Consider the following 18,957-nt stretch of genomic DNA (forward strand, 5'->3'; position numbering starts at 1 on the left):
AGGGGGTGAGAAGAGAAACCAGGAAAGAGATATTTGAAATGTAAATAAAATATGTCCAATAAATTTTTTTAAGAACTATCTTTCATGATACCAGAAAGTGGTCATGTAAGCTTCAGGAGAAGGAAAGCACACTCCTGCCCAGCTATGACATACATAAAAATCAACCAGCATAGAAGAATACACCTAAGGTCCCAGAAGTGCCTTGTACCATACCTTGGCAGCAGCTCTAGTTAGACCTAAAGCCTGCTCAACAAGAGGGAAACTATGTACTGGAAACCTAGCCAACTACCCATGGATAGTGAAGTCATGGGTCTTGGAAGCAAATCTACAACCACCACTTCACTAAAACAGCACAATTCCTAGCTAAATTCTAACTATTTATCTTTATACCCACAAGTAAGTGTAGCTCCCACTTCTTATCAAAGAAACTTCAATTTGAAAAGATGGAGACAATTCCAGTAATCCACAGCCAATCAAGATGAAGATAAACAAGAGATTATGGGGTTCTCAGCCCCAACTGATACATCTACAAAACAATTCCTGTACCCAAGGCTCAGGAAGATTGCAAATGAAAGTAGAATGTAAAGATTCTAAGAGCCAGGGCTGAAGAGATGGCTCAGCGGCTAAGAGCACTGACTGCTCTTCCAGAGATACTGAATTCAATTTCCAGCAACCACATGGTGGCTCACACCCATCTATAATAGAATCTGATACCCTCTTCTGATGTGTCTGAACACAGCTATAGTGTACTCATATATATAAAATAAACAAATCTTTTTAAAAAAAAAAAAGATTTTAAGAGCCAGAGGGACAGAAAGTTTGCCTTATGGTTATATATCCTATGTCAGTGAGGCTAACAACATGGCTGCCTAAATATGATCCGAACAACAATGACACCAATGGGCATGCTTACATGTAAAGTAGAGGGGGAGCTCACATGACCTCAACTCTAGACAAAATTTATGAGCAACCAGGGAGTGCTAAGTGTAGGAGAAATGATCTTCCTGAGGAAAGAGCACACCAATTGGTTATCCAATACCACATGAGCAGCCCTGAAATTATATACATATATTATATAGGCTAAGCAGGTTGTATTTATGTATTTAGAAATGTGTTTGTGTGTGTGTGTGTGTGTCAAAAGTTAAAAAAAAATGAGAGAAGTAGGTATGTGGGATAGAGGAAAAATGGAAGGAGATAAATGATATAATTATAGTTTCAAAAAATAAAATTTTGTCATAAACAATCTTTGATAGTGTAAAAACACCTATCCTAAACAATTATCCTGAAATTTCCCTCACTAAAATGATAAATTGGGGTTTATAAGAGGGTTCAGTGAGGACCTGGAGACAGCTCAGTGGTTAAGAGCACTGGCTGCTGTTCTTCCAGAGGACCTGGGTTCAATTCTCAGCACCCACATGGCAGCTCATAACTGTTCACAACTCCAGTCTCAGAGACTCTCACACAGACATACATGCAGGAAAAACACCATTGCACATGAAATCCAAAGAGGGGGAGGGTTTCAGTGAGTAAAAGCACTTGCAGCCAAACTTGATGGTCTGAGTTCAGTTCCTCAGGACCCACAGGATAGAAAGAGAAAACTAATTCTCTTGCCCCTAGAGCATCCTAATATAAAAGAAAAATAAACTCAGTGACTGAATTTTCATTTTTTAAATGTGAAGACTATATGACCACAAATAGAAAATGACATAAAAATCCATTATAAACTTCTGAATGCTATGTGACATTCAATTGATAGAATCTGTTCAGGACCTTCACAATAAATTGTTGCAACTAACAGCATTGTATTTTCCCTTTAAATAGCAATTCTTCACTGAAGGGTTCCTTTAAATAGCAATGCTTTCTTACACATATTTCTACCCTGTTGTGTCGAAGCCTGATCTTCCAGGCTATTTCGCACATGTTTAAAAAATTTATATTGCTGATTATTAAGCCCAGTTCCAGACCACTAATCCACATGAATAGACAGGATGTGCACTTCACATAGAAAATAGAAACCACCGCCTTATATTTAATCAGCTTTCCATCCACCTTTTGTTCAGGATCTCAAACTCCAACAAAAGCTCAGTTGCTGTAAACCCCTGCTGGAGCCCTCTGACACTCAGCCCTGCTTTCAAATGTGCATCTCAGCCAAGCCCTTCCTTTCACTTAAGTCTACAGGTAGACATATGCAATGATTGCCAGTCTTTCATCCAAGTCTCCCAGCCACTGCATGGCTAGTAGAAAGTCTTACTCTTGGCGTCTCTTCTTGCACAGCCAAAACTTTTTCTAAAATCTCCCAGTTATCAAAAACTATACAGCACTCTATAAAATCTTTGTCATCTTATTATTTTTACAAAGATGTTTACACCATCTCTGGGGATTAATACACTTCTTTTAAAAGAAGCCTGATACTTGTCCAACTTCATTCCATACTGAGTGACTCAATATTTTAACCTGCCCACATGCTAGAGTCTTTTTAGTCTAATGATTTTAGGGTGTATTTTGATGGCTACTTTTTGGGACTAATTTTTCTGAGTACATTATAAGCCTTTCAAACATTCATTTTTTTATCCTTTTAGGAGCTTAGGTTGTAGGTTTTAAGTATTTGTTCTTTTGTTTTGGTGTCTTTCTCATTTAAAAATGCTTCTGGGGATTTTTTCCCTGTAATTTGTCTCTAATCTTTATTTTTTTCATCTGCATTTAATTCATTTGCTTCTCTTGTGTCTGGCACATTGGTCCTTTTACTTTTTTCAGTGATGTCCTTTTTCCTAATACTCTGTCTAATTTGGTCTGTACTTCCGAATAACTTTTCCCTTAATTTATGATCTCAACCAAATCTTACCTTCCTTTCCTTTTAATGTGTTCACCACCTTTTATTTATTTATTCATTCATTTATTTATTTTTATTTATATGAGTAACTAGAGGAATATCGAATGACTGAGAAGCACCTAAAGAAATGCTCAATATCTCTAATCATCAGGAAAATGCAAATCAAAACAACCCTGAGATTTTACCTCACACCAGTCAGAATGGCTAAGATCAAAAACTTGGGTGACAGCAAAGGCTGGTGAGGATGTGAAGAAAGAGGAACACTTCTTCATTGTTGGTGGGGTTGTAAGCTGATACAACCTCTCTGGAAATCAGTCTGGTGGTTCCTCAGGAAATTAGATTTTGTGGCTGCTCCTTCTCTTGTTCTATTGCTCTGTATGATTTGCAAGGGAGAAGCGGAAACCTTCAGATTAAGCCACTACCATGTTTCCCTAAAGCTTGATCAATGTGTCTGGTGAAGAGTCCGTCATACCTCAGTTTCTTGACCATTTGTGCTCTGAAGAATGTCATACAAAGAATAAGCAGATTATATCAAGTTCTAACCCATAATAAATGATGGACCAGCAGGGTTTCAGGTGATATATGCTGAACAATACAAAAATACACTGAACTTCATCTGAACCAAAACATGCTATACATATCAAATGTTGTGTGTAAAGATAAGAGAATGGGCTGGAGAGATGGCTCAGAGGCTAAGAACACTGACTGCTCTTCCAGAGGTCCTGAGTTCAATTCTCAGCAATGACATGGTGGCTCACAACAATCTGTAATTAAAAAATAAAAAAATTAAAAACAACAACAAAATAAGAGAATGTAGGAAACTCTGGTCACTAAGAATCAGAGGGAGAATTCAGTGACAGCCTGCATCAAGTATGAGTAGAAGAATTAGGTGTTGAATAAACTCCTTTCTGTACTAAGGAAGTGCTGTTGCTAAAATACAGCCAAGACTATGCAGATAAATATTAAAATTGGGCAAAATGAATGCTCCCCATACAAAGCATGGCATCGGAATCTCACGTGTGGATTATTTTATTTAATCCCAACATATCTTCAAGGTAAGAGTAATACGATCGAATGTCATAAAATTTAAAGTATCCAAAATCATCCCAGTGCACGAATAAGCCAACCCTAGTCTCTGAGAAACACGCTGCTCTCAGTCAAAGAATGAAACTGCTGGAGGTCTGGTACATAGAAGCGAAATCTTGACTACAATGGCCATGGTATCTTAAAGCCAGAAGAGCAAGGCACATAGTCTTGCTTTCTAACCAGATGTGGTCAAGCTCATAAACAAGACATAGCACAGCAGCAGAGCCATGCAGGGGAGCGAGAAAGTCAGCAGCCGTATCTATTGAAATTGTTAATGCAAATGCTTCCGAGAGCTAGAGAGACATTTAAGGTTTGAACAGCTCAGTGCATCTGGCTTCATTTCCTGACAGAAGCCCATTTTGACAACGTGAGAATTAAATTCACAAACGTAAGAAACTAGAATGGTTGATCAATTTTCATCCTGCTGTTATAAAAAATAATGTTGTGATGGGGAATGATATTAAATCCTTCAAAAGTAAAGTTTAAGTTAAAACTCAGACAGAAAGTGACAGGCTAACTGATCTACTTGGAAAAACAGAAGTATGGGGTCTAAGTTTCAGAAAATGCTTTGCAGAAGAAAAAGTATGGTTCTTCAAGTCACTGAAAAGACATTAAAGTTAAAAATAGTGCCAAGCATTTAAGAAGGAGAAACCTGTAACCCTTTCCCAAACGTTACCCAAACACACAGACAGTCCAGTGACCCTGTGGTATCCAGAGAGTGCTGAATGTTTGGCCTTGGTTTCTTCCCCCATAAGTGGGAAGAAATTAAAATATGGGAGAAGGCATGGTTAGATGCAAACCTTAGGGGTTTACAGGGCAATTTTACCATTCATGAAGCTAAGTGATCCGAACAATAGCTTTGACCAAATGTCATAAACCATTCCGATACTCTCTGGTATGTTACTCAATAGGGAACTCATGCATTGACACTTTATCTTCTATGCCATGTTCTTTCGGCTTCTGTTCCTCTTTATTCCAGCCTGTATTAACCTTGTCTTCCTGTAAAAGGTTGTGAAATTTGACCCTTATCACTGGTTCATATCAAACAATCATTTAAACGTTAGAACCAAATAGTATGATAAAGGCTACAGCAGATACCAAATCATTGATGAGGCCCCTCCCTTTCTTAAAGATATTGGGTAGATATCACCTGCTCAGGGAGAGACTGTTCTGTAGTGTAAACATCCATACGTTTTTCACACTTCTGTTAAATAACCCATCAGCCATACCACTAAAAGTAATCGTAATTTACCAAGCTAGACTTGGGGAGAATCGTTTCTTTGGTCTGTAGTTGTCTTCTCTGTCTGGGGTGGCTAGAAACAAGCTTCCAAGGAAAGGTCATGAAATAACCAAGTCATTGTCAAGCATGTCTCCCTTTCTTTTTTTTCCGGCCTTTTCCCATTAGATTCAACCATGTTTAATTGCCTCAAAATTGTCAAACTGTCACCCATACTTCCCGTTCTAACGAAACACTATCCTCTCTTTTCTTTAGAGAAAACGTCAAAAATATTATTTAATAGTGCTAGTCCGGGACAGGGTCATGTGAGCGCACTGGCGCAGCTCAGCACAGCCTGCCCCTCACACAAAGCCCAGATGCAGAGAGAATGAATGGCTGCAGAGGCTGAAGCGACAACAAATCCCAAAATGGAGGAAGAGAGGGGCGCCGCTCCGGCCCGAAGGGTGAAGAACAACCTCCTCAGAATGTGAAGAGGAAGGAGAAAAACATACAAAGAGGAGGCGGTCGCTTTGAGCCCTTTGCCAACCCAACTAAAAGACACAGAGCCGAGAGGGCACCCGCGCCGGTGTCTCCCCACGTGCATAGTAAACTAAAGGCACCGTGGTGTAGAGATGGGGGCTCGCGTCACCCACGCCTTCAGGAACTTCAACAAGGAGACTCGAGCGGAGCGGGAGATCAGCAAGAGGAAGCCCTCCGTGGCACCCAGGCACCCTTCCACCCGCAGCCTCCTGCAGGAGCACCCGAGTCAGTATCCAGAAATCAAAGAAGTTTCTAGAAAAGATAACAAGTTGCTCTCATTACTAAGAGAAGTATATGTCGGTTCCAAAGATCCAGTGCCTTCCTTGCCAGTGAGAAACGAACCACAGCAAGAACCGAAGGAATTCAGACTGCCACTTGGACAGGAATAGCACGGACATTCCCAAAGGCAAGATTACTGTTGTATGTAGAAGCCCTGACCCTTCTCAATACCAAGAAAATCTCTCCAGAATCATGGCCTGCTGAGAAAATCGCCCAAGAATACTATTTCGAACTGAAAGATGTAAATTCCCTTCTCAAATACTTCGTTACTTTTGAAGTCAAAATCGTTTCTTCTGAAGACAAGAAAGCAATACAATCAAAATGAAGAAAATTACAAAACAATTTCCTAGGTGCCCTCCCAAGCTCTGTGTCCTTGTTTTTTGTGCATTAAATTATACAAGTTACTATGAGTTGAGGATCATAACTTGGATAGCTCTTTGGCCTCTTCAGGATTTTTTTTTTAATTTATGTATGGGTAGTTCCTGGGTATATGTCAGCAGTATTGATCATGTGGCCTGAATGATTCAATATTAAGTTTTACTTTCCAGTTTTGGATGGTTTGTTCTTTGTAGGAGACACTGAAAGCAAGCCCCTCCTGACTCCTGTGAGCCTGGCATTGTGTTAGGACAGATGCTCAGCAGTGAGACATGTGTCTATCTTTTCCACGTGAGGAAAGGGAAGAGACTGAGTGCAAAGGAAGAAAAATATAGATTAGTATTTATAGAATAAAAGTCCATGAGGGTTTTTAAATGTTTTAAGCATGAAATAACTTTTTTGAAGAATTAGTGCTATCTGTGACATGCTAGCAGTCTCTCTTTTGACAAATAGAAATCTGTAACTTGAAAAGTTTCCTGAGAGGCAATTCCTAAAACTATTTGAAGAAATAACTTTCCTTAATTTAGAAATGGGAGAAATATGAATGAGCAGCTAAAAAATAGAGGACCCAATTTGATAATCAAACATACCTGTTTTCATTCTAGGAGGAAAATGAGCCCATAGAAGTATAACATAAATCCCTGAATGGACCTAGAAAGTTACCGATTCATTCACTTAAACTCTGGATCATGACACATTCCAGTGATAGAATCTCAGAGGAGGTAATATGAGTTTGGCTCATTCTGGCATCTTAGACCTGTGAATTCTTGGCCATATTGTTTGACCTCTCTGAAACTAAAGTTCTGTAAAATGATAAATCCGCCTTATTTACATTCCAAAGGCAATTGTGAAGACAAATGACAAAAGACCAGGCAAATATAAAGTCTTGTAGTTAACATGGTGCCTAGAGAACACACGACAGAGTTGTCCGTAGTTTATGGTGCAAGGAAACCAGAGTTTGGGTTCCCAGAATCCTACTGGTCTTCTTACTTATTCTGCCAAAACCAAATACATTTTCCACAGGACAGAATGGACTTGGGGGAATTAGGCTTATCCATGTTCTCTCAAGGGAACAGACAGACAGACTTGCCTGGAGATGCCCCTGGAAATGATGTGGAAGCTGAGAGGAATCCAGCATAGTGATGGAGGGAGGCAGATGAAACAGCAAAGATGGAGGTGATGGAAAGTTTGTACGCTTCTTCAGATCCAGTTCCAGGGAATAAACCTACTTATTTGTGCTTCAGTACAGAAGTTTAAGAGAACATGCTAATTCTAATCATTGCAAATTATATTGGAAAATGCAATTAAAACCATATTCCTTCCATTTAAAATGAATATGTGAATCCATCTTACTGGCTCATGTTCCCTGGGGGGCTGGCTGATGTAAATACAGTTTCTTATGCAATGCCACACAATAAAATCCTTCCATTTTACACATTAAAAAAAAAAAAAAAGACACAGAGCCTTCATTACAAATAAACCTTTGGATGTGAAACTTAAAGACCCGGTTAAAGAAAAAGCTGGTGAGGTCACATACGTAGAGCTCTTAATGGACGCTGAAGGAAAGTCAGGGGGATGTGCTGTTGTTGAATTCGAGGTGGAGGAGAACATGAGGAAAGCTGCTGGAGTTCTAAACAAGCATCATCTGAGTGGAAGGACACTGAACGTCAAAGAGGACCCTGGTGGCAAACACGCAAGCAAAGCAATGCAAAAGGTGACGGCTATGACCCGTGGGAGATGTATGGGACCAGGTGACCCATGAATGATTGACATCCCACCAGTATCCTAAATAATCCTAACGTCCCAAATGAGGTTATCCATGTGTCACAGACTGGAAGACTTGGACGCAGTTATTCGTAGCAGATCTGGATTATAAAGTTGGCTGGAAGAAACTGAAGGAAATATTTTGTGTGGCTGGTGTGGTGGTCTGTGAAGACACTCTGGAAGATAAAGGAGGGACTTTGGAACAGTACATTGAAGCTGTGCATGCTATATCTATGTTTAACGGCCAGTCACTGTTTGATAGACTGATGCATGTCAGGATGAATGAGAGCGCTTTACCAAAGGGAAATTTTTCTTTCCTCCTGCACACCCACAGCAACTTCCCCATAGACTTGCTGATGGTGTTAGGCCTGTTGATGCCAACCACCTGAACACAGGCATTGGAATGGGAAACCTAGGACCTGCAGGAATGGGAATGGAAGGCATAGGGTTTGGAATAAATAAAATTGGAGGCATGGAGGACCCTTTGGTGGTGGTATGAAAAACATGAGGCGATTTGGATCCTGGATGGACATGGGCCGAATAAATGAAATCATAAGTAACGCACTGAAGAGAAGAGAGATCATTGCAAAGCAGGGAGGAGGTGGAGCTGGAGGCAATATCCCTGGGATCGAAAGAATGGCACTGACTGCATTAGCGGTGCTGGCATGAAGCATATGGGTACAGGCTTAGGCCATGGCATGGATCGAGTAGGCTCTGAGATTGAGCGTATGAGCCTGGTCATGGACCGCATGGGCTCAGTTGAGCGCATGCGCTCCGGCCTCAAACTCATGGGCCCACTAGACCTTGACCACATAGCCTCCAGTACTGAGCACATGGACCAGACCATGGAGCGCATTGCCGCAACCACTGACCGATGGAGCCAACAGTCTTGAGCGCATGGGCCCTGCTAAGGGCCCAGCATTGGGCACTAGTATTGAGCAAATGGGCCTGGTCATAGGTGGTGCCGGAGGTGCTAGTTTTGACCCAGCCATTGGGATGGAGCGGGACAACTTTGGAGGAAGCTTTGCAGGTTCCTTTGGCGGAGCTGGAGGCCTTGCGCCTAGAGTAGCCAAGAAGGCATGCCAGATACTTGTGAGAAATCTTCCATTTGATTTTACACGGACGATGCTAAAGAACAAATTCAATGAATGTGGCCACGTGTTGTACACTGACAACAAGATGGAGAACGGAAAGTCCAAGGGATACGGTGTGGTTAAGTTTGAATCTCCAGGGGTGGCTGGGAGAGCCTGACGGATGACGAATGGCGGGAAGCTGAGTGGCCGAAAGATTGATGTTCAAATTGATAGTGCTTAAGCAGTTGCCTTTTTTAAATACCAGACCTCTAAATTTGTAATTTTTTTTCTTGCTAACCATTCTAATTTGTTGTCTGGATGTATAGAGATGTTTTTTAAAAATCAGTTGCTTTTGGGGTAATTTGAATTAATTTTTTAATGATCGGGGTTCCATTTGACTGTTTGCATTGAGATTGCAATGTGGGCTTTTTTTTTTTTTTTTTTTTTTTTTTTTTTTTTTTTTTTTGTAGTTGTGGCATTTTGTTGACATCAAATATGACTTTGATAATAAACACCAGTTCCTGAAAAAAAATCCAAATCCCTATTTCTTCATATCCTAAAATACTAAGTCTCCTGTCTGTTCTTTTTCTCATGCACCACCCACTCCAACTATAACAACAGACTAAGGTAATCAATAGCTTCCATGCAATCCAGTGGACTGTACATTTTTATTTCCTCGTGTCAAAACATGAAACACTGAGCCAGTGTAAGGACACAAGGGTCTTATAATCCCAGCGTGCCTATGGGACAGGGATGGCAGAGACGATCTCCAGAATCCCACAGGGCATTCTACACGCAGCAATAAAGAGATTGTGTCTCAAAAACAGTGGGAAAGCAGGGACCAGCACATGAGTGCTCTCCTTTGACCTCAGTGTGTGCTTCACACAGCAGGCAGCATGGTTTCTCAAACTTTCTTACAAAAGTTGCCTCTTTGCTTTGTGGATCTAAAGTCCTCGGCTACCCACCACAAGTAATGGGGTTCTTGCATGCAAGCTTCTTCTGTTCTCTTCTGATGATATCAAAGGTCGTTTGTCTTCTTGGCTGGATTTTTTTTATAGTAAGCAGGAATCCCAAGCAGATAATAGTAGAATAATTAATTTCATGTTAGAAAAACATTTTTCTCTCAAGGACTTGGTTAACATTAGTTGTTGATGTGGTACAAAAAAGAAAAAGACAAAATAATCCCCATGACATCATCTTAACATTTAGGTTTTTGCAGTTTCAAGTTTTATAGACCAAGAGGGAATGTGAGTGACAAAGTTGGCTAGAACTTCTGACAGCCTCTCCCACAGGAAAACGACAAGGACACTGGGCAAAATTGCCAAAAATTGCCAAAAAAATTGACATTTGCAGGATACTGGAAATTAGCCAGTCCTTCAGCAACCCAGGGAGTCTGTACTCTATCAAAGCAGCAAGCCTCACAGCATTTACAACTCCCCTGCTCCCACACCTCCACCCATAGCCTTAAAGGTGAGACACCAGGGAAACAGACCGCACCATGCATGTGTATGTATACAAAGGCAGAAAATGGGCAAAGTGACACCATGAATCATTGTGGCTATAGGTAAACAGGAAAGGTTCAGTTTTGCATTACATAATTAAAAGTCTAAGTTGAGCAAAGCCGTCAGCTCTGTAGATAGCAAGGGAAGAAAAATAAACTTATTAGGCCAGCAATGGGGGGAGGATTTTTGGCTGCAGCTTGGAAGGGGGAAAGAAGAGCGAGTGGGAGATGCTGGTGAAGCAGGGGGACAAACCGTGCTATGTGACCACTCTGGGCAAAGGCTTTTCTTGTATTGGCATATGCTTTTCTATACATGTAAATACTCCATAGTACTCTGGAAATGTGTACGTGTGTACTCTTGGCCCCAGCATGACGAGGTATACTGTCCTCTCAGTTCACTGACTCCCCCAACTACAGAGCTGAGACTGGCCACCAGTGTGTCCTGCCCATCTGTGTTGCCCTGAGAAAGCTCCAGTTTATTTTTAAGGGATTTTTTTCTGATATCATACACTTTTAAATAGTATCACTTCTGGCAACTCAGCATTCCAATACAGGAACCTGTGAGAGCCATTCCTACTCACATCACCACAGGGGCATCCACTGCGAATTATATAGTTTCAGTTTGCCTTACAGATGAATGGTATTTCTCTGTGAGCATGAACCACATTTCCAAGCATCTTGATTGTTTCTCTCCCCTGGGTATTGTGAATACAGAGTCTATGAACACATAAAAATGTTTTTCTGATAAATTTCCGATTGTCTTCAATGTTTTGAAACCAAAACAAAGTATAATATGGTATGCCCCTGTGCCTGATGACCGTGCTGATAAAGCCTCTCTAGAGATGGGCATACTCTCTCTTAGTCTTTCTCTACACAAACATGCATCTTTCTATATAAAGTTAGCATCTTGTTATTTGCATGCAAACAAGCTTGTCATTTGTCTACCGTTAGCTCCTCTCCTCCGTGAGCCTCCGAAGTTCTGTGTGCTCTAGACCTGCAAGGCTCCTCCTCCTTCATGTCCTTCTCTTTCCAGGCAGATCTCTTTCTCTTCTCTCCTTTGCCTACCCTGACACCATTAGCCTTCTCATTGGATATAGCTTGATCCTGTATAGCCCTTGCTCTGCCTGGGATGTCTTCCCAAATAGGTTGTTAAGATAATGGGTCCCTAAGTATCTGGTTACCTACCTCTCCTGCTTGGGATGGGAAAGACCTGTCCCACTGATACTGGGTTTAGATAATGAGTTGCCTTCTTAATGAGGTGTTGACAGACAGAGCCTAAAGATAGTTTGTGGTATACTTGTGTGGTAGCATCTACTCCCTCAGGCTTCTATATCATAAGAGGTTCAGACTAAATCAGCTAAACTTCACCTACCTGCCAGTGTTAGCCATTTTTTAATTGCTGGGACAAAATACCTAACAAACACAGTTTTAAGGATTTATTTTGAATCACAATTTGAAAGATACTGTCTGCCCTGGTAGGGAAAACACAGCAACTCTTTTTTTTTTAAAGCAGGAAATTGGGGCTTGCTTAGCATTTTTAGAGGTCTAGTTCACTATCATCACAGTGGTGAGCATAGTGGTACGCAGGGAGAAGCTGGAGCTGAGAGCTATATCCTGAACCATACCCTCAAAGCCCACCCCCACTGATAGTGGGATGCTAACCCCAGAGGCTTGCACTCCCCCAGAAACAACTCACAGACTGTATAAAGTCCAAGAAATAAAAAAAACAAAAAATATACATATATTCACAAAACAAGAAGACTTTGACTATTTCCATGTTGCGTTTTGTTTTGCATGTACTTTATGCTTATTGCAACTAGTAGGTTTTCAATGCATACTGTCAAGCCCTTGAAAAAAAATCAAGTACTGACTAAAAAACATATTCACATGGTTTTATGTAAAATTTATTTTAATGTCTGAAAAAACAGTACTGACAAAAATGTATAATTTTAAGCAAAAAATGTTTAAAATCTGTACATTTATCTTTGTTTTGCAAAATAAAGTCGTTTAAAAAATAAAAAAAAAAAAGCCCACCCCCAATGACACACTTCCTCCAACAAGGCCACACCTTCCTAATCCTTTTAAACAGTGCGACTCCCTGGTGACTAATCAATCGGTCCAATAGATGAGCCTAAGGTTATTCAAACCACCACACAGTTTCATCCATCTACCTATGAATTTTATAGTTTCAGTTTTCTTCACAGCTAAATAATATTTTACTGTGAATATGAATCACAATTCTATCATTTATTTATCAGCTGATGGACCCCTAGATTGTTTCTATCTCCTGGGTGTTGTGAGCACAGCATCTTTATAGCAGGAAGTAGAGTCCTTTAAGGATATGCTTAGGAGAGGTGATAGATCTGGATCACACAATGTGTCTATTTCTAGAGTTTTGGGAGTTCCTTCCTAAATCAAAAACCAAACCAGCAAAAAGTAAAATAAAATGAAAAAGTAAATCACAAGCTATCTCCCTTGTGGACATAGATGCAAAAATTCTCAGTAAAATACTTACAAACCAAATTCACTAATACATCATAAAGCTTAATGAAGTGGGAATCACCACAGAGATGCAGGTATGGTTCAACATACATAAATTTTATAATATATGCAACCTACCACATAAATAGATTTACAGACAGAAACCATATGGCCAGCTCATTAGAAGCAGAAAGGTGTTTGACAAGAATTTGTCTGTTTTAGATTGTTGTCCCAACCTTCCTCAGGCTGCCTCTGGTTAAATTCCTAGAGCTTCGTGGCTATCTGAAAATATGCTATTGATTCACCTTACAAGTGCAGCACAACCCAGTGTACATTTACTGATCATCTTTTATAAGCAAAACACTTAGTTAGATATTAATAATATCTGAATCAAAAGATCAATAGGTAAGCCTGGTCAACTCCATTTTTTTGTTTATATAATTACTTATTAAACAATTCAGATAATATTTCTAACAAATTTCCATTACAAAAAAAAACTAACTAAAACTGAGAGGTGTATAAAATGTTAAGAATGATTATCAAGTGTGATAGCAAAAACCTGAACCCAAATATTACAATACAGGCCTGTAAGATGTATGTGCACAGACTACTTATAGCCCAATGGGGTGCTCTTTTTCTCAATACTCGTGCAAGCTCTATCTCACAGTGAAAAATCAAGCCATGTCAATAAAAGGGCCATGTCACAATTCAACTGGGCTCAGACTCCAGAACATATGTTGTTTTTATAAACCACATAATGCTCAGTAGATAGAGCTCCACAAAGAAACCATCGCAGAACATAGTCAGCTGTTCAAGGCTGAGATATATTCAGTCAGTGTTCTGAAAGGGCATGACAAAAGCCTTTCACCAGGTTCACCAAAGACAAACACCAGGTCCACAGATGTGTGGTGTCAAGACAGGGAGTAAATTCTATCCAATTTAAAAGGAAGACATTATGGAGAAGGTGAAATGGTGAATCCCATCAAACACGAGAGAAAGTTGCAAGGAGGGTATTTAATTTCAGGGGCTAAGACATGATTCTGTCGGTAAAGTGCTTGCCTTGCAAATGTTAGGACCCAGGTTTGAGCACCAGCGTCCAGATAAAAAGCTGTGTGGTATCTGTGCCTATAGTCTCAGTCCAGGGAGGAAGGGATGGGAGAATCCTATGGGCTTGTTGGCCAAAATAGTCTAGCCAAACTGGTGAGGAACAGATTCCAGTGAGAGACCCTGTCTCAAAACACAAGGTGGATGGTGCCTAAGGAAGAAGGTGGTTCAGGGCTGGGTGGTCCTCTGGATCCAGGAGCATCTACTCCCACTGAAATGATCTAACCTGAAATTGATGAATGCATTCTACTCCTTACCCTTCTCATGAAGCATTTTAGGCCATTCCTGAAAAGGAGGAGGGAAGAAGAGGAGGAGAAATAGAAAGAGGAAGATAAGAACCTAGAAGAAAGAATCTCAAACAATCAATCTCTACACACATTCTTCAGAGAACTCTTGGGTGGAGTGCTTTGAGTCTTCAGTTCTCACTCTGCTTCATCACAATATTTGAAATCAGCCTTTCGGAGAACCTAGCATCCCAAACACAAACAGGAAATTCTCAATGCAGCCAACCTACTAGAAACCATACTGAATCTATAATATATCTGATTTGAAGAGTGTCATAGCTCTAAAAGATGCTTCTCCGAGCTGACCTAGTACCAAAGCACTCTGTACCAGGACCCCACTGGGAGAAACCCAGTTTCACAGGACCACTGACACATCTGAGAGCACAGGTGAGACCGCCACCTGTGCTCAAATTCCTAGCCCAAGAGGAACCCACCCAGAGCACTCAGGAGACAGGAACCAAAGAGCAGTCTGGAACAGTATCCTATCAGTTTCTGTCTGCTCCCCCCCCCTTTAAATTATTTTATTGGCTATTCTCTGTATTTACATTTCAAATGTTATCCCCTTTTCCCCCACTCCTATCCCTCTCCCCCTCCACTTGCTTCCATGAAGGTGCTCCCTCTCCCAATCACCCTCTCCACCTCAGTGCCTTGGCTCATTCCCTACATTGGAAAACACACATTCACTGAACCAAAGGTCTCTTCTCCCATTGATGCCAGACAATGCTATCTTCTGCTACATATGCAACTGGAGCCATGGGTCTCTCCATGTGTGCTCAGTGGTTGGTGTTTCAGTCCATGGGAGTTCTGGAGGGTTTGGTTGGTTGATAATGTTGTTCTTCCCATGGGGTTGCAAACCCTTTCAGCTCCTTCAGTCTTGAGCTCTCTAGTTCTTTCATTGGGGTCCTATAATTAGCTGCAAGCATCCTCAACTGTATCTGTATGCCTCTGAAGAGGCATCCATGTCTGGCTCCTGCCAGTAAACACTTCTTGGCATCAGCAATAGTGCTTGGGTTTGGTGCTTCCTGTGCTGACCCTGTGCCACAGGTCTCTGTACCAAGACCCTGCTGGGAAAGAGTTGGTACCTCAGAAGTGTTGACACACCTAAGAACACAGGTATGACCAACATTGCTGCTCTGAGGGACCCACCCAGAGCCTTCTGGACACAGGAATCAAGAAGCAGTTTGGGACAGGGTCCTTCCAGTTTCTGTCTGTGCCCCGTTCTGACCCTGTGCCACAGCTCTCTCAACCCAGACCCTGTTGGGAAAGAGCTAGTTCCCCAGTAGTACTGACACACAGGCTTACAGGAGGGTTAAGCCACTGTCATAATCAGCAAGACCAGCTAACACCAGAGACAAGAAAATGGCGAGAGGTAAGTCCAAGAACCTAAGCAACACAAACAAAGGCCACTTGGCATCATCAGAATCCAGTACCCCTACCACAACAAGAAAACACTGGAAAAACAAGATTCTGATTTAAAATCACAACTCATGATGATGTTAGAGGACTTTAACGTCATAACACCCTGAAAGAAATACAGGACAACACAGGTAAACAGGTAGAAGCCCTTAAAAGGAAACACAAAAATCAAACAAACAGGTGAAGAAATTGAAAAAAAACATTTAAAAATCAAAAAATGAAAGTAGAAACAATAAAGAAACAAAAAGGGGAGACAATCCTAGAGGTAGAAAATCTAGGAAACAGATCAGGAGTCATAAACGCAAGCATCACCAAAAAATTCAAGAGATGGAAGATAGAATCTCAAGGGCAGAAGATATCATAGAAAATATCGACACGACAGATAAAAAATGCAAAATGCAAAAAGCTTTTAACACAAAGCATACAGGAAATCCAGGACAAAATGAGAAGGTAAAACCTGAGGATTATAGGTATAGAAGAGAGCAAAGATTACCAACTTAAAGAGCCAATAAATATCTTCAACAAAATTATAGAAGAAAACTTCCCTAAGCTAAAGAAAAAGATGTCCATAAACATATAAGAAACCTACAGAACTTCAAAGAGATTGGACAAGAAAAAAATTCTCCCATCACATAATAGAACACCAAATGCACAAAACAAGGAAAAAATATTAAAAGCAGTAAGGAAAAAAGATTAAGTAACATATAAAGACAAACCTATGAGAATCACACCAAACTTCTCAAGAAAGACTATGAAAGCTAGAAGATCCTGGATAGATGTCATACAGCCTCTAAGAGAACACAAATACCAGCCCAGGCTACTATATCCAGCAAAACTCTCAATAAACATAGATGGAGAAGCCAAAATATTCCATGACAAAAATAAATTTACACAGTATCTTTCCACAAATCCAGCCCTACAAGGGATAATAGATGGAAAACTCCAACACAGGGAGGGAAACTACACCCTAGAAAAAGCAAGAAAGTAATCTTCTTTCAACTAACCCAAAAGAAGACAGCCACACAAACATAATTCCACCTCTAACAACAAAAATAACAGGAAACAACGATAAATGGTCCCTAATATCTCTCAACATCAATGGACTCAATTCCCCCAATAAAAAAGACATAGATTAACAGGCTGGATACATAAAGAGAACCCAATATTTTGCTGCATACAGGAAATGCATCTCAGTAACAAAGACAAACACTACCTCAGAGTAAAAGACTGAAAAACAATTTCCCAAGCAAATGGTCCCAAGAACGTAGATGGAGTAGCTATTCTAATATCGAATAAAATCAACTTTAAACCAATGGTTATCAAAAATATAAGAAAGGATACTTCATACTCCTCAAAGAAAAATACATCAAGGTGAAATCTCAAGTATGAATATCTATGGCCTAAATGCAAGAGCATCTACATTCATAAAAGAAACCTTACGAAAGCTCAAAGCATTGATTGCACCTCACACAATAATAGTGGGAGATTTCAACACTACACTCTCATACAGATCATGGAAACAGAAACTAAATAGAGATACAGTGAAACTAACAGAAGTTATGAACCAAATGGATTTAACAGATAACTATAGAATACCCCATCCTAAAACAAAAGAATATAGCTTTTTTTCCACACCTTCTCCAAAATTGACTATATAATTGGTCACAAAAGAGGCCTCAACAGATACAAGAACATCAAAACAATCCAGTGCATCCTGTCAGATCACCATGGACTAAGACTGGTCTTCAATAACAACAAAGACAACAGAAAGTCCACATACACATGGAAGCTGAGAAATGCTCTACTCAATGATAACTTTGTCAAAGAAGAAATAAAAAAGAAAGACTTTTTAGAATTTATTGAAAATGAAGGCACAATATACCTAAACTTATGAGACACAAGGAAAGCAGTGCTAAGAGAAAAACACATAGCTTTGAGTGCCTCCACAAAGAAACTGTAGAAAGCATACACTAACAGCTTGACAGCACACCTAAAAGCTCTAGCACAAAAAGAAGCAAATGCACCCAACAGGAGTAGAAGTAGAAGGCAGGAAATAATTAAATCAACCAAGTAGAAACAAAAAAAAAAACTATACAAAGAATTGACAAAATCAGGAGCTTATTCTATGAGAAAATCAACAAAATAGATAAACCCCTAGCCAGACTAACCAGATGTCACAGAGACAGAATTCAAATTAACAAAATCAGAAATGAAAAAAGAGACAAAACAACAGAAAGCAAAGAAATGCTAAAAATCATCAGGTCCTACTACAAAACCCTATACTCAAAACAACTGGTGAGTGAAAATGTGAATGAAATGGTCAATTTTCTAGACAGATACCAAGTACCAAAGTTAAATCAGTATCAGATAAACCATCTAAACAGTCCCATAACCCATAAAGAAATAGAAGCAGTTGTCAAAAGTCTCCCAACCAAAAAAAAAAAAAAAAAAAAAAAAAAGGCCACGTGCAGAATTCTATCAGATCTTAATAGAAGACCTACTACCAATACTCTCCAAACTATTCCACAAAATAGAAACAGAGTGAACACTACTCAGTTGGTTTCTGAAGGCACAATTACACTTACACCTAAACCACACAAAACCCAACAAAAACAAAAACTTTAGACCAATTTTCCTTATGAAAAATACTCAATAAAATCTTCTCAAACCAAATGCAAGAACACATCAAAACTATCATCCATCATGATCAATGGGTTCATCCCAGGGATGTAGAGATGGTTCAATATACAGAAATCTATCAACATAATCCACTGTATAAACAAACTCAGAGAAAAAAACACATGATCATCTCATTAAATGTTGAGAAAGAATTTGACAAAATTCAACACCCCGTCATTTTCCTCTACTCAAATGATAAACAGGCTGAGAAAGAAATTAGAAAAACGACACCTTTCAAAATAATATAAAATACCTTGGTGTGACTCTAACCAAGCAAGTGAAAGATTTGTATGACAAGAACTTCAAATCTCTGAAAAAAAAAAAGAAAT

The 18,957-nt window shown here is 39.9% G+C and overlaps 2 pseudogenes across 2 annotated transcripts; both read left to right on the forward strand.

The window, feature by feature from the left end:
* Nucleotides 1–5,764: 5,764 nt before the first annotated feature.
* On the forward strand, nucleotides 5,765–6,276 carry LOC308421015 (NADH dehydrogenase [ubiquinone] 1 alpha subcomplex assembly factor 4-like; annotated as a pseudogene). Its single transcript has one exon. The product of its transcript is annotated as an NADH dehydrogenase [ubiquinone] 1 alpha subcomplex assembly factor 4-like (transcript).
* A 1,220-nt stretch (nucleotides 6,277–7,496) lies between these two features.
* Nucleotides 7,497–8,983, forward strand: LOC308437760 (heterogeneous nuclear ribonucleoprotein M-like; annotated as a pseudogene). The gene is made up of 3 exons (XR_013975678.1): nucleotides 7,497–7,516; nucleotides 7,782–8,040; nucleotides 8,157–8,983. The product of XR_013975678.1 is annotated as a heterogeneous nuclear ribonucleoprotein M-like (transcript).
* Nucleotides 8,984–18,957: the final 9,974 nt, after the last annotated feature.

Source organism: Micromys minutus (genome assembly GCF_963924665.1).
Source record: "Micromys minutus genome assembly, chromosome: 1".
In the NCBI taxonomy this organism is placed as follows: domain Eukaryota; kingdom Metazoa; phylum Chordata; class Mammalia; order Rodentia; family Muridae; genus Micromys; species Micromys minutus.